Source organism: Vipera berus, assembly GCF_964194415.1.
Source record: "Vipera berus genome assembly, chromosome: 2".
Taxonomy (NCBI): Eukaryota; Metazoa; Chordata; class Lepidosauria; order Squamata; family Viperidae; genus Vipera; species Vipera berus.
Window position 1 is genome coordinate 279,825,274 of NC_138203.1, and position 21,230 is coordinate 279,846,503.

At 44.5% G+C, this 21,230-nt stretch overlaps 1 long non-coding RNA gene across 1 annotated transcript; it reads right to left on the bottom strand.

Annotated features, from left to right (window-relative positions):
- Positions 1-11,731: 11,731 nt before the first annotated feature.
- LOC308661260 lies at positions 11,732-14,358 on the bottom strand. Its single transcript, XR_014024931.1, has 2 exons — positions 13,767-14,358; positions 11,732-13,605 (listed from the first exon to the last, which is right to left on the bottom strand). It is a non-coding gene; the product is annotated as an uncharacterized lncRNA (long non-coding RNA).
- Positions 14,359-21,230: the final 6,872 nt, after the last annotated feature.

Below are 21,230 nucleotides of genomic sequence, written 5' to 3' on the forward strand. Positions count from 1 at the left end.
TCACTCCCATTGCCCCATATTCCTTAAAATAAAATAAAAGCCCCCCTCTTTCCCTCCGCGGGGCGACCCCCCCCCCAAATCCTTTCCCCCGGAGGCTCCCCGTCCAGCCCTGCCTCCAGCCGGGATCCTGGCAGGCTCAGCCACCCTCCGGGGACCCAGGGGGGACACTCGGGGCTACCTTCCTCCTGGCCGGCCGAGGGAGAGCAGGAGCAGCCTCACCTGCCGAGGAGCAGCCTGGCCGGACGCCCAGAAGTTGCACCGCCGCCCAAAATGCCGCAAGGGGGAAAAAGGCGGGAAAGAAAAATCCACGGAAACTCAACTCACCTCAGAAACAGCAGAGGTGGGAGGGAGAACGAGAGGAGCTTCCTAGAGGGGCGCCCCGGAGGCTTCTCCCCGCCTTTTCTGATCTCATTTCCTGCCTCCTGGTATACTGGGCGCTCTGGCCCTTGCTTTTTCTACTCCTCTGGTAGATCCACCGGAGTTTCATGGCTTGGAAAACGCCGCTTCCCCCTCGGAGGGCGCCGGGCGAGCCGCCTCTTTGACAGCCGGGCGGAGGCCGGAGAGACCGGGATCCTTTCCCTCCTTCCCTCCCTCTCTCCTCCCGGGATTGGGAAGAGGCGGCCGGGGATCCTCGCTCCCTGCTTCCCCCCGAAGTTTGGGTGGGTGGGGACTCGGAATCCCATTCATCACCTGGCAAGGCTGAGATGGCTGTGGAGGATGGGCTGCGTGGTAGGGAGGCGGGCGTGATAAGGAGGGTCTGCCTAGGCCAGGGGTAAGGCAACCTCGACTCCTTTATGACTCATGGACTTCAACTCCCAGAATTCCTGAGCCGGCTATGCTGTCTCAGGAATTCTGGGAGTTGAAGTCCATGAGTCATAAAAGAGCAGAGGTTACCTACCCCTGGCCTAGCCCAAAGAGGCTGCAGTGATGATGATGGAACCTGGCGTGGCTGTTCCAGCAACAGAGACCGGCCTTAATCATGGCTTAATCATAGTTTACTCCCAGCCCTCGAAGTCAGCGTAGCCCACCGTCCAGGGCTCCTCGGCAGCTGCCTCTGAAGCAGAGGCGGCGGTGCTGCCTCCAGGCAAGCGAAGGAAACCTCCTTAAGAGCAGGGATCCATACAAATCCCGAGGACATTTTTCCTAAAGTTCATCCGAAATCTAGGTCTTTCAGTTCAGTCCAGGAAGTCAGAAGTCCCCAGCTACAGAAGATGGAGTCAAAAGAATCAAGATGGCTGCTGCTTTAATGGGCATCACATACACAGCTAAAAAGAGGCAGCTCTTTGCCTGCAGAGGATGGCACAATTTGACTGCCGTCTTGACTTTTTAAAACTCCCTGAAAGCAGCCCTCTTGATTATTTTAGAACAATAATTTTATTAAGCATTATACTCACAGATCAAAGAAAGAAACTTCATGCAAATACGTGTGTGTGTGTGTGAATATATGAAAAGGACTTAAGATTTTCCTAAAATTCCAGGTGGCTCAGGAATTCTGGGAGTTGAAGTCCACTAGTCATAAAGGAGCCAAGGTTGCCTACCCCTGCCCTAAACCATCCCCTTAACAAATAATTTTGGCCATCTGCCCACATCAGATTATGAACGGTAATTATGGAGAAGAAGTCATGCATTCATTTTGGACCTTCCCATTATGGAGTATTACAGTGGATCACAATTTCTTTCAAAAAGTTTTGAATCTTGGGAAGACATTTGGTAATTACGAGACCCCTTCAAACTGAAAACAAATGTAATTTTAGAATGACTGGATCACTTAGGGCTCTTGAGCAATATGAAATTAATCTTTAATGACTGTAATGTATTTAATGCCATAATATTTCTGACATGCATGAATTCAACAGAGGCAAAAAGTGTTTTGCTACTGATTTTTGTCTGTACTTGGTGTCTGATGCATCTCGCTGCAATGTCCAACAGTAACTAGCAGGCCTGGATGGATTCCATTGATTGATGGGTGAATAAATTGATTTTTTAAAAGGGGGTTGAAAGAGAAATTTCTTCTTAATTCCAGGTTGCTTCTCTCCTTGATTAGTTTCCACCCATTGTTTCTTGTCCTGCTCTCTGGTGCTTTGAAAAATAACACCTGGAGACTGAGGCTTAAGGAGAGGCTGTGGGGACAGGCCTCTGTGGGGAACAAATGCTGATTCCTTGGAGTTTTGTGTTTTGTTGCTGATCTCTTGTTCTGTGTTATGATTTCTGCTTAGAAACCCTGAAATTCTGACCATTGGACTGACTGACGTTGATTGGGTGTTTAAAGACCTCGGATTGTATTTTGGCTTCTCTTCTGAAACTGCTCAGGGAAGCTTGTATTTCCAGAGAATCGTTAGATTTTGGATGTATGTTTCATTCCTTGTTATCTCCGTGGCCTTGAGTAAATTCCTCTTCTAATCTGACTGTACGTGAAACTACTTGCAGCCAGAGGCCAGAAACATGGGAGCATTTGGGGAAATTGTGGAGCAATTAAAGGGCAGTTTGAATTGCCAGCATTGCCTCTGTGCTGTGCCCTGGGTCATCACAAGTCCTCTCCTATCCCTCAGAATCCCACGCTTATCTTCTGAACATCTGCAGAACCCAGGAGACTAGGAAGGAGGCGGCCGTGTAGGACAAATCCAACTGCTCCTTCATTTAACATAGTCCTTGACATCCGACATGAATGGGCAAGCTCCATTACTGTCGTAAGTTGAGGACTACTATTGTCTGTAACATTCTATGGAAGCAAAATTGGACTTTGAAGAAGCAGGATAGGAAGGTGCTGAGAGTTTTTGAACTTCAGTGTTGGGGAAGACTCCCGAGATTATCATGGACAGCTAGATAGGTATTGCTTAAAACAGTAACATCAGTCTGGGTAACATAGTCATTTTTAATTATAGAAATTCTACCCAAGGACAATTGTATTTTTTCCCCATCTTAACACATCCTTCTTGATTTAATTCCATGCCTTGTCATAATCATTTTGCCATAGAATTTGTATTACTTTTGTCTCATTTCTTTAAAATCGCTTTTTCCCATCAATTCTTTTTGGTTTCCATTTTCATATTTTGGTCAACTTGTCTGTTTGCCATTCATTTCAAACCAGCTAATGCCCTAAAATCCATTATTTTTCCATTAATATTATGGTTTCTTCCAAAAGGTCTTATAAAATTACCAAAAAATCGTAAGCTAAGCCCTTTTCACTTCTGGGCTTCCCTCCGCTGCACTCTAGGATACATATTCTATCCTTCTACAGGGAGTCCTTGACTTACAATGGTTCATTTAATGACCGTTCAGAGTTACAACGGTACTGAAAAAAGGTAAATTATGACCATTTTTCAGTTACCTTTCTAGCATCCCCATGGTCATGTGATCAAAATTTAGATGCTTGGCAACCTCATACTTATGACCACTGCTGTGCCCCAGGGCCACGTGATCACCTTTTGCAGCCTTCCTTCTGACAAGCAAAGTCAATGGGAGAAGCCAGATTCATTTAACAACCGCGTGACTAACTTATCAACTGCAGTGATTCACTCAGCAACTGTGGCGGAATAGGTCATAAAAGGGGGCAAAACTCACTTAACAAACGTCTCATTTAACAACAGAAATTACGGTCCTAAGTCTAGGACTGCCGGTATATATTTCCTGCATTCGTTAATCCTGCCCAGCTCAAAAGAGAGTTTTCAGGGCTTCCAAGATCTTAGCAGAGCCCTTAGCTTTTTTTCGTTTTTTGTCTGCACCCCCACTTTTTTTTTCACTGTCCCTTTTTTGTAAATTCTTAGAGTCACAAGAGACCTATAACAGAATAAAAGAGTTGTAGTCTTCTAGTCCAACCCTCCCTGCCCATAGCAGGAGTCCTTATATGATTCCAGAGAATTTCACATTAGATTTTCACACATTAGATTTTTATATTCACTTCTCAAAATTAATTTTTTTAAAAAAAATATATAAAATTTTTAATTCGGCAAGAAAATTTTCAAGGAAGCAATTTCAAATGGACAATCTCTCGGAGGCAACATGTTCCAATTGGCAAGGAAAAATTTTCTCACGCTAGACACTTGTTAAGGTTTTTCTCCTGAGTGGATTTTTCATCTGGATTTGAAGATCTGATTATCAGATAAAAACCTTTGCCACATTGTTAAGGAATTTGTTGTGCAGAGGTGTCCTTGTGCTACCAAAGAGTTGCACAGAGAAGGAAGGGTACTGAGAGCAGTAAGAGTCACAGCAAACACAAGAGTACACTGAGTTGTAAAAGCAAAAAGTAGTTTACTTGAAGGTGGTGTAAAAACAAAAATGCACAGTAAAAAATAAACATTCCAGGTCATACACAATAGCAACAGTCCAAGGAGTAATCCAAAATACAAAGTCTTCTTACCGGTCCAGAGGTCAATACACAGTTCAGGTAACAGAGCAAAAACAGTAACAGTAGAGAGCAGTGAATTCAGAGAGAGAAAGAAGCTACGTTCCTAGCTCCCTCTTATGGCCAAGAGAACACTTACACACCTATTGGCCAATTAACATCTTAAAGGCATAACATCATGGTTAATATATTTTCAACCCAACATTGTAGGCTATCACCATATGCCTAACACACATTCTAAGCCCTGATAAAATTTCTCTCCAGTAAGAATTCACTGATGCTGAAAAAGAGTATTTTTTCAGGCTAAACATACATCATACTCCAAACATTTATGCTGTATCTTTCCTATATGGATTACTGTATGATTTTTAAGGAATGAATGACAGAAAAAATGTTCTCTCACGATCAAAGTGTTTCCAATTTTAGGAACTTTTACATCACTTCTAAGGGTTGAAAGACCATGAAAAACTGTTCCACCATCAGGGCCTGTTAGGTCTTCTCCCATGTGAGTTTTCTGGTATTTCCCTTTTAAGCAAAAGATTTCTACACTCTATGGATCTTTATGGCTTCATTCTTTTATGGACATTTTGATGCTTTCCAAGGTGTTGTTTTTGGGAAAAGCATTTTCCACACTCCATGCATTTGTACGGCTTCTCCCCCGTGTGGATTCTCTCATGAACCCGAAGCAATGTTGATGTGAGAAAACCTTTCCCACACTCCCCACATTTATAGGGCCTCTCTGCTGTGTGCCCCTTCTGGTGTCTCCGGAGTTCAGCAGACTCCACAAATCGCTTGTCGCATTCTGGGCATTGATAGGGCCTGTCTCCGGTGTGAAGTCTCTCGTGTCGAATTAGGTGTAACGTTTGTGAGAAACATCTCCCACATTGTGAGCACATTTTATTTTTCTGCACAGGCCTGTAAGGCTTCATTGGTTTGTGAATCGTCTCGTGTTTTCTAAGATATACTTGGCAAGAAAAACACTTCCCACACTCCGGACATTTATATGGTCTCTCTCCACTGTGGGTACTCTGGTGTATCAAAAGTCTACTTTTGTGAAAAAAACATTTATCGCAGTCCGAGCATTTATGGGGCTTCTCTCCACTGTGGATTTTCTGATGTATCAAAAATCTGTCTTTCCGAATGAAAGATTTCTCACACACTGAGCATTTATGGGGCTCCGTTTCTAAGTGGACTTGCCAGTGACGTCTAAGTTCAGATGAATGAAAAAATGCTTTCCCACAGTCTAAACATTTGAATTCTTTTACCCCTCTGTGAATTTTCTCATGATGTCTGAGGTGTGCTATCACACGAAAAAACTTTCCACACTCGATACACTGATAGGGTCTCTCCCCTGTGTGCGTCTTTTGGTGTTCCCAAAGTGTGGCAGATCTGCTAAATTGTTTCTCACATTCTGGGCATTTATGGGGTCTTTCCCCAGTGTGGATACTGTGATGTCGATGGAGGTCTGATTTGCTGGAAAAACATTTCCCACACTCCAGACATTGATAAGGTTTTTCTCCAGTGTGGATTTTTTGATGTCGCCGCAAGGTTGATTTGCTGGAAAAACATTTCCCACATTCTAGGCACGTTCTGCTTTCCACCTCTGTGTGTGTTTTATTATGCATGCAAAGAGATGAAATCTGAGTGAAACATTTTCCACACACTAAACATTTATAAGGTTTTATTGCCATGTGAAAGTTTCCGTGGATTTTGAGACTTGTTTTTTGAACAAAAGATTTCCCACGCTCCAGACATTGATAAGGTTTTTGTCCAGTGTGCATTTCTTGATGTTTAACCATCTCTGAGTTTTGAGCAAAGCGCACACTGCACACAATTGCAGGGTTTCTCTTCAGTTGGGCTTTTCTGAGGCCTGGAACAACACTGAGGCCTTCCTGAGGCCTCTTTCCGTGGTGAATACGGTAATGAGCCCTGATGTCCCAGCCTTTAGAAAAATGCTTCCCACACTCTCCACATTTGTAGGGTTTCAGTCCGGGGTGGCTCCGGAGATGTTTGGGAAAGCCCCACAGCCACAAAACGAGTTCACACACTTCAAACACAGATGGGATCCATTCCCCACGTCCAGCTTCCGGTTAATCAGAAAGAGGGATTTGTGAGCAAAGGATATCCTGCACTCACAGTACTTGAAATGTCTCTCCTGGTTCCTCTGAGGGGACCTTCCATTGAAGTATTCCTCCACCCAGCATAATTTCCGGCGCTTTCTCAGTTGCAGGGCTTTCTAAGTGCAGAAAATCTAACAACTGGAACTTTGTCCACTTTTCCTGGGGTCACCTGCTGGATGAAGGAAAAAGGAGAAAAGAAGAAAGCTTCATGATGGCTGACAGAATAGCAATAGCCCTTAGACATATATACCCCTTCACAGTACTTTACAGCCCTCTCTAAGCAGTTTACAGAGTCAGCATATTGTCCCCCAACAATCTGGGTCCTCGTTTTACTGACCTCAGAAGGATGGAAGGCTGAGTCAACTTTGTGCAGGTGAGAATCGAACTGCTGGCAGTCGGCAGAGTTAGCCTGCAATAGTTTTAATCATTGCGCTATCACGGCTTTCCCTGTTGCTCCCCATTTGCCTGCCCTAATTAATGATCCCTGCCTTTTTCCTTTTTGTCTGTTGTGTATGTGTGATGCTCTATGAAAAAATATGGTAAAGACCCCCGCCCCGTAGACTTTGTATATGTCAGGTAGCTCCAATCCAGAGAGTAGAACCTATGTAGTTATTCATGGACATTGTTTTTGGCCACCACAGACTGAACATGGGATCCTCCTAAAACAGCTTTCTATTATTCCTTTATAGTTTAGGGAGGTTATAAATATATTCATCAGGGACAGCAATACCTGATGGTGGGGGTTGAGACGCCCATTTCCCAAAAGAGAGGTTGATGGCATCCTTTGGCCAAAACCTCCAACTGGTGGTCCTACCTGCCCAAGATAGACTTTGGGCTCCAACGTCAGCCAGTTTGTTTCGGCTTCGTGTGTTGCATCCACCCAACCACTGGAATCACTTCACCAAGGGCAGCAGTACCAGAAACCATAATTAAAGTAGCAATGCCTTAGTTGAGGGATATGTAATTTCTGGTGTGAAAACTGATCCCCTCTTTGTGAGCGTGCAATGGGATGAAACTCAAATTTTATCTCATGGTCTTTACGGTTTAACAAAATTATAGTACAGTATTAAGAGGTTTTTCTCCTCTCATATTTCATCATTTTCCTTCGGTGTCACTGAGTTCTGTAGTGTGAGATCTTGCTGAAGTCCAAAATCCATCCTCAATCCCGCTCTCCCCCCCCCTTTTTCTCATCTGCGGCTCTGTTCATTTTTCCCTTCTTTTCCCCTCCATGTCGCTCCCAAGCTTCTTCTACCATTTGCTAGTTTCCTTCCTAAATCAGCCACCGAGAAGCAGCTCCGCATTACAGCCTCTTCCGAGAAAAAACAAGGGAAATGATGGTTTTTAGACATTCTACCCAGCTTTGTAGAAACTAAAGAAAATCAAAGCATTTAAATAAAATCCAGGATATTCGTTCCTCTCTATTTAGATTAGGCAGAAGGAAAGGGGATCTTTTCTGGGTAGGGAGAATATGAGGACATCAATCCCAGGTACAAAGGAGGAGATATAAGAAAGACACCCAAGACAAATAAAGGACTCAAATGCCCATACAGTAACACTCAAAATTTAGGGAACAAATAGGGTGATTTTCAAGTATTAGTATGTCAAGGCAGATACGATATAGTTGCCATTACTGAAAGTTGGTGGGATGAAACTCACGACTAGAATATACTTAAATGTGGAGAAAAGCAAGGTTTTACACGTAGGCAGGAAAAAACTAAAGGTGCAAATTCAGATTAGGCGAAACCTGGATCCAAAACAGTTAACTGTGAGAGGGACGTTGGAGTCGGGTGGGGAATCACTCCCATTGCCCCATATTCCTTAAAATAAAATAAAAGCCCCCCTCTTTCCCTCCGCGGGGCGACCCCCCCCCCAAATCCTTTCCCCCGGAGGCTCCCCGTCCAGCCCTGCCTCCAGCCGGGATCCTGGCAGGCTCAGCCACCCTCCGGGGACCCAGGGGGGACACTCGGGGCTACCTTCCTCCTGGCCGGCCGAGGGAGAGCAGGAGCAGCCCCACCTGCCCGGAGCGGGGCCGAGGAGCAGCCTGGCCGGACGCCCAGAAGTTGCACCGCCGCCCAAAATGCCGCAAGGGGGAAAAAGGCGGGAAAAAAAAATCCACGGAAACTCAACTCACCTCAGAAACAGCAGAGGTGGGAGGGAGAACGAGAGGAGCTTCCTAGAGGGGCGCTTCGGAGGCTTCTCCCCGCCCTTTCCGATTTCATTTCCTGCCTCCTGGGAGACTGGGCGCTCTGGCCCTTGCTTCCTCTACTCCTCTGGTAGATCCACCGGAGTTTCGGGATTCGGAAAGCGCCGCTTCCCCCTCGGAGGGAGCCGGGGGAGCCGCCTCTTTGACAGCCGGGCGGAGGCCGGAGAGGCCGGAGAGGCCGGGAGCCTTTCCCTCCCTCCTCCCCTCCCTCTCTCCTCCCGGGATTGGGAAGAGGCGGCCGGGGATCCTCGCTCCCTGCTTCCCCCCGAAGTTTGGGTGGGTGGGTGGGGACTCGGAATCCCACATTCATCACCTGGCAAGGCTGAGATGGCTGTGGAGGATGGGCTGCGTGGTAGGGAGGCGGGCGTGATAAGGAGGGTCTGCCTAGCGCAGGGGTAAGGCAACCTCGACTCCTTTATGACTCATGGACTTCAACTCCCAGAATTCTTGAGCCGGCTATGCTGACTCAGGAATTCTGGGAGTTGAAGTCCATGAGTCATAAAAGAGCCGAGGTTGCCAGCTGTCTCAGGAATTCTGGGAGTTGAAGTCCATGAATCATAAAAGAGCCGAGGTTGCCTACCCCGGGCGTGGCTGCTCCAGCGACCGGCCTTAATCGTGGCTTAATCATAGTTTACTCCCAGCCCACCGTCCAGGGCTCGTCGGCAGCTCTCCCTGAAGCAGAGGCGGCGGTGCTGCCTCCAGGCAAGCGAAGGAAACCTGCCCCCTCCTCCTGCCTGCTTCTCCCAGGAGGTGCAGAGGGCCAGTTGGATCCCCCGCCTGGCCTTTCGTGATTTCCTACGGAGCTCCGTCTTCACTCTTTCCTTGTGTGTGGAGCCCAAATGGGGCACTAGAAACAGCGAGCAGAGGGAGCCACGTTGCGCGGGACAGGGATTTGCCTGCTTTACTCCCTAGTTACATTTTGCCCTATTCTGCAACTCAAGAGCATCAGGAGACACCATCCGACAAGCTCTGTTTTCATCGTGGTTTGCTAACCGTGGGGTAACTCCATCTCCCCACGACTTAGGGGGAACCTCTTCCTCTTAATTACATTGTGCTACCGTGGGAACTAGGGATCCAGGTCAAAGACCCCGCCCTGTGCTTGGACGGGGCGGGTAGGTGCCAGCAGCCCCCTGTAGTAGCCAATGGGAGACGGGCAGATCTCAGCTTCTGAGCGTATAGCAATTACGTCATAAAGGATATTTCTATGGGATCAAAAGGGAAAACACCGCTTGCAAAGTAAAAAAAAAAAAGCTAGGGAAACGTTACACTGCATTGGGTTGCGGAGGAGGTGCCATTTCATTGAGGATAGAGAAGGGCAGAATTAACCACGGTTCAGGGTAAGCGAGGAGTTAACTTAGATTAGTGTGGTTATTGAATCGCACAAAGATTGCATTTCCATTTTTTGTTTGAAGTGGTATTTTCATGGAAAAGAGGTTAATTGGGTTCGGACTGATAGAAACACGCAAGAAAAGTAGTTAATGTAGCATGATATCTATGAGCACTAATGAAATATCACAGTAAAGAATAAGAATATACTGAAAGGAATTTAAATTTGTGGTTAAAACCACAACTGTACACACAGTAGTAGCCTTAATTGCACACACAACAACCTCTCGTTAACTCAGTTTTGGGTAATATGGAACCTTTGCATTTCACACCAAATTGATTACATAATTGAAAGCGGCACTTTTTGTGACCTACTACATATGTACGTCCTAAGTAAGATGGGGTTCATTTAATCACAAGTGTGTTGGGCACACGTAGGTAGCCACTAATGGTCTGCCCTTAAGAGCAGGGATCCATTCAAATCCCGAGGACATTTTTCCTAAAGTTCATCCGAAATCTACGTCTTTCAATTCAATCCAGGAAGTCAGAAGTCCCCAGCTAGAGAAGATGGAGTCAAAAGAATCAAGATGGCTGCTGCTTTAATGGGCATTAATAGCTTTAACACAGCTATTTTTTATTTTTTAATGGGCAAGCTCCATTACTGTCGTAAGTTGAGGACTACTATTGTCTGTAACATTCTATGGAAGCGAAATTAGACTTTGAAGAAGCAGGATAGGAAGGTGCTGAGAGATTTTGAACTTCAGTGTTGGGGAAGACTCCCGAGATTATCGTGGACAGCTAGATAGGTATTGCTTAAAACAGTAACATCAGTCTGGGTAACATAGTCATTTTTAATTATAGAAATTCTACCCAAGGACAATTGTATTTTTCCCCATCTTAACACATCCTTCTTGATTTGATTCCATGCCTTGTCATAATCATTTTGCCATAGAATTTGTATTACTTTTATCTCATTTCTTTAAAATCGCTTTTTCCCATCAATTCTTTTTGGTTTCCATTTTCATATTTTGGTCAACTTCTTTGTCTATTTGCCATTCATTTTAAAACCAGCTAATGCCCTAAAATCCATTATTTTTTCCATTAATATTATGGTTTCTTCCAAAAGGTCTTTTAAAATTACCACAAAATCGTAGGCAAAGCCCTTTTTACTTCTGGGCTTTCCTCCGCTGCGCTCTAGGATACATATTCTATCCTTCTACAGGGAGTCCTTGACTTACAATAGTTCTTTTAGCGACCGTTCAAAGTTACAACGGCACTGAAAAAATGTAATTTATGACCCTTTTTCAGTTACGACCTTTGCAGCGTCCCAAGGTCACGTGATCACTTTTGCAGACTTCCTTCTGACAAGCAAAGTCAATGGGGGAAGCCAGATTCATTTAACAACCGCGTGACTAACTTACCAACTGCAGTGATTCACTCAGCAACTGTGGCAGAAAAGGTCGTAAAATGGGACAAAACTCACTTAACAAACGTCTCATTTAACAACAGAAGTTCGGGTCGTAAGTCTAGGACTGCCTGTATATATTTCCTGGATTTGTTAATCCTGCCCAGCTCAAAAGAGAGTTTTCAGGGCTTCCAAGATCTTACCATAGACCTGTTTCACTGTCCCTTTTTCTTTTTAAATTCTTAGTCACAAGAGACCTATAACAGAATAACAGAGTTGTAATCTTCTAGTCCAACCCTCCCTGCCCAAAGCAGGACTCTTTATATAATTCCAGAGAATTTTAGGAACTTTATTTCTAAGGGTTGAACAACTATGAAAAATTGTTTCACCATCAGGGCCTCTTAGGTCTTCTTCCATGTGAGTTTTCTGGTATTTCCCTTTTAAGCAAAAGATTTCTACACTCCATGAGTCTTTATGGCTTCATTCCTTTATGAATCTTTTGATGACGTCCAAGGGTTTGTTTTCGGGAAAAGCATTTCCCACATTCCGCACATTTATACGGTTTCTCCCCGGTGTGGATTCTCTGATGAACCCGAAGCAGGGATGCTCTGACAAAACCTTTATCACAGTCCCCACATTTATAGGGCTTCTCTCCTGTGTGCCCCTTCTGGTGTCTTCAGAGTTCAGAAGAAACCAGAAATCGTTTCTCGCATTCTGAGCATTGATAGGGCCTATCTCCGGTGTGAAGTGTCTCGTGTCGAATTAGGTGTGACCTTTGGGAGAAACATCTCCCACATTGTGAGCACATTTCATTTTTCTGCACAGGCTTGTAAGGCTTCTTTGCTTTGTGAATCGTCTCATGTCTTCTAAGATATTCATGGCAAGAAAAAGCCCTCCCACACTCCAGACATTTATATGGTTTCTCTCCACTATGGGTCCTCTGATGTATCAAAAGTCTATTTTTCTGATAAAAACATTTATCGCACTCCGAGCATTTATGGGGCTTCTCTCCTGTATGGACTTGCCAGTGACTTCTGAGGTGAGCTGAATGAATAAACGCTTTCCCACAGTCTAAACATTTGTATATTTTTTCCCCTCTGTGAATTTTCTTGTGATGTCCGAGGCTTGACATCGTACGAAAAAAAATTCCGCACTCGATGCACTGATAGGGTTTCTCCCCTGTGTGGATCATCTGATGTCGAAAAAGACTTTCCTTTATAGCAAAACGTTTCCCACAATCGTTACATTTATAGGGTTTTTCTCCTGTGTGCGTCTTTTGGTGTCTCCAAAGTGTGAAAGAAGTCCCAAATCGTTTGTCACATTTTGGGCATTCATGGGGTCTTTCCTCAGTGTGGCTTCTCTGATGTCGCTGCAGGTTTGTTTTCGTGGAAAAACATTTCCCACACTCCTGACATTCATAAGGTTTTTCCCCAGTGTGGATTCTCTGATGTCGCTGCATGGCTGATTTTCTGGAAAAACATTTTCCACATTCTGGGCACGTTCTGCTTTCCTCCTCTGTGTGTATTTTATCATGTTTGCAAAGAGATGAACTCCGAGTGAAACATTTTCCACACTTGAAGCATTTATAAAGTTTTATTTCCATGTGAACTTTCCTGTGGATTTTGAGACTTGTTTTTCGAACAAAAGATTTCCCGCACTCCAGACATTGGTAAGGGTTTTGTCCAGTGTGGATTTCTTGATGTTTAAGCATCTCTGAGTTTTGAGAAAAGCAAAGCCCACACTGCACACAATGGCAGAGTTTCTCTTCAGTTGGGCTGTTCTGAGGCCTGGAAAAACACTGAGGCCTTCCTGAGGTCTCTTTCCCTGGTGGATACGCTAATGAGCTCTGATGTCCCAGCCTTTAGCAAAATGCTTCCCACACTCTCCACATTTGTAGAGCTTCAGTCTGGGGTGGCTCCGGAGAAGTTTGGGAAAGCCCCACAGTGACAAAATGAGTTCCCACACTTCAAACACAGATGGGATCCATTCCCCATGTCCAGCTTCCGGTTAAACAGAAGGAGGGATTTGTGAGCAAAGGATATTCCGTACTCAAAGCACTTGAAGAGTCTCTCCCGGTTCCTCTGAGGGGACCTTCCATTGAAGTATTTCTCCACCCAGCATAATTTCCGGCACCTTCTCAGTTGCAGGGATTTCTAAGCGGAGAAAATCTAACAACTGGGACGTTGTCCACTTTTCCTGGAGTCACCTGCTGAAGGAAAAAGAAGAAAAGAAGAAAGATCCGTGATGGCTGAGAGAATACCAATAGCACTTAGACATGTATACCGCTTCCCAGTGCTTTACTGCCCACTCTAAGCGGTTTACAGAATTGGCATATTGCCCCCCAACAATTTGAGTCCTCATTTTACCAACCTCAGAAGGATGGAAGGCTGAATTAACACAGCAAAGATCCCTGTCACATGTCAGGTAGCTCCAATGCAGAGAGAACAACCTATGTAGATATTCATGGACAGTTCTTTGGGCCTCCACAGATTGAACATGGGATCCTCCTAAAATGGCTTTCTATTATTCATTTAGTTTAGGGAGGATGTAAATATGTTCATCGGGGTCAGCAATACCTCATGGTGGGGGTTGAGACCCCCAGTGAAACTTAAATTTTATCTCGTGGCCTTTTTGGTTTAATAAAATTATAGTAAGTTATTAAAAAGGTTTTCTCCTCTCATATTTCATTCCCTTCGGTGTCATTGAATTCTGCAGTTTGTGGTGTTGGTCAAGTCCAACATCCATCCTGAATCCCTTCCTCTTCCCCCCTCTCCATTCCCTCTTTCCCCCTTTTCTCATCTGCAGTTCTGTTCATTTTTCCCTTCCTTTCCTCTCCAGTCAGTTAACTAAGGTATGTAGGAAGCGCATCACAATAGTAATGGGGATTTGGTATATGGATGGCATGCATACTTGCTTTATGATAAGAAGGTAGACAGGGCTTTTAAATCTCATATTCTTAGAAGTGCTTTATTGCGTGTCTGGAAAAAGTATTATTATAAGTTAAATTATAAAATACCGATTTGGGGAATTCCTGGACACGTGATAGAGGGCGTATCTATGGGAGTGAGTATGGATATGGTTTCTTATAAGGAACTACTTAGATTGCAAGGGAATGATTGGCAACTTAAACCAGTAGAGGAGTTAAGACAAGAAAACATAAGTTACTCTTGGTTTCAATATACCCAATTGAAAGCTAGGTGGAAGTCAGATTAAAAGGTTGGCAGATCAAAATTTAGTAAAGCAAATTAGAGATTCAAATTGTGCACATATAAAGAGGATATATAATGCTTTAATTGAATTGGATTCGGAAACGGAACTGGTTAAAGACTGCATGATAAAATGGGCACAAAATATTCAGGAACCAATTTCGTTGGACACCTGGGAGATAATTTGGGTTAGAAATGTTAAATTTACCCAGGCTCAAAATCTAAGAGAAATTTTTTATAAAATGTTTTATAGATGGCATCTGGATCCCAAGAAATTGTCCAACATGTATCCTAATTTACAGTCTAAATGTTGGAGGTGTGGTAGTTTAGAAGCTACCTATTTTCACATGTGGTGGACTTGTAGAAATATAAAAGCTTTTTGGATTAAAATTTGGTGGAACATTCAAAAGATTTTAAAGAGAAAGATAAAGTTTTCCCCGCAATTGTTTTTATTGGGCATTGTTATAGATTGTGATGTTAAAGAAACTAACTTGATGTTGAACATGATAACAGCAGCAAGGTTACTGGTGGGACAATATTGGAAGAAGGATAGTTTGCCCACTGTAGAAGAATGGGTGTTTAAAGTTTCGAATCTTGCAGAAATGTTTAAGATTTCTGCTTATCTAAAGGATCATTCACAGGAAAGATATATTTCAGTTTGGAGGAGATGGATAAATTATATTCAAAACAAATATGGGACTAAAAAGTATCATTTAGCTTATGAGTAGATTTTAGTGGGATATTGTTATTGGTATGTTGTTTGTACTTATGTTAAAAGAGAGTTAAAGCGCATTATGAATTTGGTTAATTGTATATTATGCATAATTTTTATTTAGAATATGATTATTGTAACTATAATCCTGTATTTAGCTCTGGGAAGTGGGGGGGGAGAAGTGGGTGGGTTTGGGGTGGGAGGGATTTGGGGATATATTGTAAAATTTTGTTTTTGTAAAACTCTTTAATAAAAAAAAACAATAGTAATGGGGGGACTTTAATTACCCTGATATCAACTGGGAGAGAAATTCTGCACCAAGTGGAAGATCTAACAGATTCCTGACAAACCTAGCAGACAACTTTCTCTCCCAACAACTAGAGAAGGGAACTAGGGGATTAGCCATATTGGATTTAATTCTCACTAACAGAGATGAAATGATAGAAAGTGTCGAAGCCACAGGAACCTTGGGGGGAAGTGATCATGCAATATTGGAATTCAACATTCTGGAGGCACAAGCAATAGAATACAGCCAAACTAAAGTCTTGGACTTTAAAAGAGCTAATTTCAATAAACTTAGAGAGACCTTGGGGAGGATTCCATGGATGAGAATCCTCAAGGGGAAAACAACTCAAGAAGCTTGGGAAATTTTGAAAAGTGAGATAATAAAGGCCCAGTCTAGCACAATACCAACAAAGAAGAAAAATAACAGCTTTCAAAAGAAACCAGCATGGCTGCATAAAGAACTCTCTGATAAACTGAAAGATAAAAAGGACAAGTATAAGAAGTGGAAAGAGGGGCACATAACTAAGGCAGAATATCAGCAAACAGCCAGTGCCTGCAAAGATGAAGTGAGGGAAGCTAAGGCTCAAAATGTACTAAGCCTTGCGACCAAAGTCAAAAATAACAAAAAAAGCTTCTTTCAACATATAAGAAACAAGAAAAAAGTTAAGGAAATGATTGGTCCATTAGTGGGGGAAAGTGGGAAGAAGGTGACAAGCAATAGGGAGAAAGCAGAACTATTTAATTCGTTTTTTGCATCTGTCTTTACACAAAGGGAAAAAAACAGTCCAACCTACCCAAACCAGTGCCATAAAAAACAGAATAGAAACGCAAGTTAAGATAGGCAAGAAAATAGTAAGTGAGCACCTGTCCAGCCTAGACGAGTTCAAATCACCAGGACCAGATGGATTACACCCCAAGGTTCTCAAGGAACTGGCAGACGTGATCTCAGAACCACCGAACTATATTTTTCAAAGATCCCTGGAGCACTGGGGAACTACCAGAGGACTGGAAGAAAGCTGATGTAGTTCCCATATTCAAAAAAGGGAAAAAAATAGATCCAGGAAACTACGGACCTATCAGCCTGACCTCAATACCTGGGAAGATTCTGGAAAAGATAATCAAACAACAAATCAGCGAACACCTTGATGCGAACAAAGTTATCACTAAAAGCCAACATGGGTTTGTCAAAAACAGATCATGCCAGACAAATCTTATTGCATTCTTTGACCAAGTGACAAAATTAGTGGACCAGAGGAATGCTGTAGATGTAATTTACTTGGACTTCAGTAAGGCATTTGATAAAGTAGATCACAACCTACTACTTGATAAGATAGAAAAATGTGGGTTAGATAGCATCACCACCAGATGGATTCGTAGCTGGCTGACAGGCCGTATTCAGCGTGTGGTCCTCAATGGAACGGCATCTACATGGAAGGAAGTGTGTAGTGGGGTGCCCCAGTGCTCTGTTCTGGGCCCAGTACTCTTCAACATCTTCATCAATGATTTGGATGAGGGGATAGATGGGGAAGTCATCCAATTTGCAGACGACATCAAGCTGGCAGGAATAGCCAATACTCCAGAAGATAGGCTTAAGATACAGGAGGATCTGGACAGACTCGAACACTGGGCACTATCTAACAAAATGAAATTCAGTTGTGAAAAAAGTAATGTTCTACATTTAGGCAGGAAAAATCAAATGCACAGGTATAGTATAGGTCAGGGGTCTTCAAACATGGCCCTTTTATGACTTGTGGACTTCAACTCCCAGAATTCCTCAGTGGGCAATAACTTAAATATGAGCCAGCAGTGTGCTGCAGCTGCCAAAAAAGCCAACACAGCGCTAGGCTGTATTAACAGGGATAGAATCAAGATCACGTGAAGTACTAACACCACTTTACAATGCCTTGGTAAGGCCACACCTGGAATACTGCATCCAGTTTTGGTCACCACGATGTAGAAAAGATGTCGAGACTCTAGAAAGTGTACGGAGAAGAGCAGCAAAGATGATTGGGGGACTGGAGGCTAAAACATATAGGGAACGGTTGCTGGAATTGGGTATGTGTAGTTTAATGAAGAGAAGGGTGAGGGGTGACATGATAGCAGTGTTCCAATATCTCAGGGGCTGCCACAAAGAAGAGGGAGCCAAGCTATTCTCCAAAGCACCTGAAAGCAGGACAAGAAGCAACGGATGGAAACTAGTCAAGGAGAGAAGCAACCAAGAACTAAGGAGAAACTTCCTGACAGTTAGAACAACTAACCAGTGGAACAACCTGCCTCCAGAAGTGGTGAATGCTCCAACACTGGAAGCTTTTAAGAAGAGACTGGCCATCCTCCTCCTCCTCATTATTATTATTATTATTATTATTATTATTATTATTATTATTATTATTATTATTATTATTATTATTATTACCTCCACTAGCTTTATTGTTGCTCAGGTTTCCTAAGGCCCACTTCACATTCTAGGATGTCTGGGTTGAGGTCAGTGAGCACCTCATCATGGTTATCAGGTACGTTAAGCTCGTTCTTGTATAGTTCTTCTGTGAAGGACAGTTGCAGGAATTGTTTATGGCCAGTCTTGGGAAAAGATGAACTGGGGGGTGACGTGATAACAGTATTCCAATATTGGGGGGAGGGGGCAGGCTGCCACAAAAAAGAGGGCGTCCACCTGTTTTTGAAAGCACTTGAAGGCAGGAAAAGAAAAAATGGATGGAAACAAATCAAAGAGAAAAGCAACCTGGAGCTAAGCAGAAACTTCCTAACAGTGAGGACAATTAACCAGTGGAGCAACAGTTTGCCTTCAGAAGTTGTGGGTGCTCCATCACCGGAGGCTTTGAAGAAGAGTCTGGATAGCCACCTGTCTGGAAGGGTATGGGGTCTCCTGCTTGAGGAAGGGGTTGGACTAGAAGACCTCCAAGGTCCCTTCCAGCTGTATTGGGATTGATAAAACCCACCAAGGGGCTGCCACCTCACAGCCTCTTCAAAGCAAAACCAGGAAAATAATGATTTGTTATAAGATTCTGCCCAGCTTTGCAGAAAGAAAAGGAAAACAAAGAATTAGAATAAAAGCAAAGGATATTCATTCCACTCTATTTAGATTAAGCAGAAAGAAAGTGGATCTTTTCTGGGTTGGGAGGAGATGAGATCAATTCAATTTAAACTCCCCCCCCCTTAAACCAACCTCCCCTCCCCACTGAAGGGAGAAGGCTGTAGAATCAAAATCACAAGAAATATTAGTATAGCAAGTAAATTAATAAGGTCACAACCTGGTCACATTACAAAACAGATGTTGAGACCCTGCAAAAAGGGCAAAGAAGAGGAGGGGGACCTTTCTTTGCATTGCCCCATATTCCCCCCCCCAAATCCTTAAAAAGAAAAGCCCCCCCCCTTTCCCTCCGTTGGGCGATCTCCCAAAAATTCTTTCCCCCGGAGGCTCCCCGTCCAGCCCTGCCTCCAGCCGGGATCCTGGCAGGCTCAGCCACCCTCCGGGGACCCAGGGGGGGACTCGGGGCTACCTTCCTCCTGGCCGGCCGAGGGAGAGCAGGAGCAGCCCCACCTGCCGAGGAGCAGCCTGGCCGGACGCCCAGAAGTTGCACCGCCGCCCGAAAAGCCCCAAAAGGCGGAGAAGAAAAAAAAATCCTCCGCAACGGAGCTCGGAAACCTCAGATCAAAGTGTGTGTTTAAGAAGTGGGGGGGGGGGGGAGTAGGGAGAAGTAGAGGAGCTTCCTAGAGGGGCGCCTCGGAGGCGTCTCCTCACCCTTCCGATTTCATTTCCTGCCTCCTGGGAGAGTGGGCGCTCTGGCCCCTCTTTCCTCTCCTCCTACGGTAGAGTGGGCGGAGTTTCGGGGCCCGGAAAGCGCCGCTTCCCCCTAGTTCAGGGGTAGGCAACCTCGGCTCTTTTATGACTCATGGACTTCAACTCCCAGAATTCCTGAGTCAGCATAGCTGACTCAGGAATTCTGGGAGTTGAAGTCCATGAGTCATAAAAGAGCCGAGGTTGCCTACCCCTGATGCTGACTCAGGAATTCTGGGAGTTGAAGTCCATGAGTCATAAAAGAGCCGAGGTTGCCTACCCCTGATGCTGACTCAGGAATTCTGGGAGTTGAAGTCCACGAGTGATAAAAGAGCCGAGGTTGCCTACCCCTGATGCTAACTCAGGAATTCTGGGAGTTGAAGTCCATGAGTGATAAAAGAGCCCAGGTTGCCTACCCCTGATGCTGACTCAGCAATTCTGGGAGTTGAAGTCCATGAGTCATAAAAGAGCCGAGGTTGCCTACCCCTGATGCTGACTCAGGAATTCTGGGAGTTGAAGTCAATGAGTCATAAAAGAGCTGAGGTTGCCTACCCCTGGCCTAGCCCAAAGAGGCTGTGGTGATGATGATGGAACCAGGCGTGGCTGCTCCAGGGATAGAGACTGGCCTAGGACGCTAGCTTGTCGATCAGAAGATAGGCAGTTTGGCGGGTCGAATCCTGAGTGCCACGTAACAGAGTGAGCGCCTGTTACTCGTCCCAGCTTCTGCCAACCTAGCAGTTCAAAAGCACATAAAAATGCAAGTAGAAAAATAGGGACCAGTCCGGTGGGAAGGTAACAGTGTTCTGTGCGCCTTTGGCGTCTAGTCATGCCAGCCACATGACCACGGAGATGTCCTCGGACAAGCGCTGGCTCTTCGGCTTTGAAACAGAGATGAGTACCGGCCCCTAGAGTTGGAAACGACTAGTATGCATGTGCGGGGGGAACCTTTGCCTTTACCTTAACTCCTAGTCCTGGAAGTCAGTCTGCCCCTCCTCCCTGCTTCTCCTAGGAGCTGCAAAGGGAGAGTTGGATCCCCTGCCTCGCCTTTCGTGATTTCCACTCCCCGTGTATGTTGAGCTGAAATGGGGCACTGGGAGTTGGAAACAGCAAGCAGAGGGAGCCACGTTGCATCCCGGGATCATGGGTTGTATGGGACGGTGATTTGCCTGCTTTAGTCCCTAGTCTATGTTTTTCCCTATTCTGCATCTCAGAGCATCAGGAAACACCATCCAATAAGCTTTGTTATCATCACGGTTTCCTGACCGTGAGGTAACTGGTGGGTTTTTATAATTTTTCCAGCCACAAATGAGGAATCTTTACAGAATAACACAGTTAAAGAGAAGCTAGCAGTTCTTCTAGCTCAATTCCCTGCCTAAGCAAGAGGTCCTATAATCATTCCAGACAAGTGACTGTCTAATCTTCTTAAAAGCGTCCACCATGGAGGACTCACAACTTTTGGAGACAAGCCTGTGTGCTTATTGTTCTAAATATTAGGAAATTTCTCCTTAGTTCTAGGGCGGATCTCTCCTTGGTTAATTTCCAGCCATTACTTTTTGTTCACCCCATCACTTGCTTTGGAAAATAGGTTGTCCCCCTCTTCGTGACCCCTTCTCAATTGTTCGGAGACTGCCCTCTTGTCACCCCTAGTCCTTCTCTTCGTTCGACTCACTCGACATAACCAGTGCCTGCAACCATTTGTCTACTCATATTTGTTGCTCTTCTCTGCACCCTTACTTGTCTGAACATCTTTTTTGTATCGTGATACACAATGTACCAAACCCCAAAGATGCACTTTAGCCCAATCTGGATTTTTTAAACAAGTTTATGAATTAACGGTT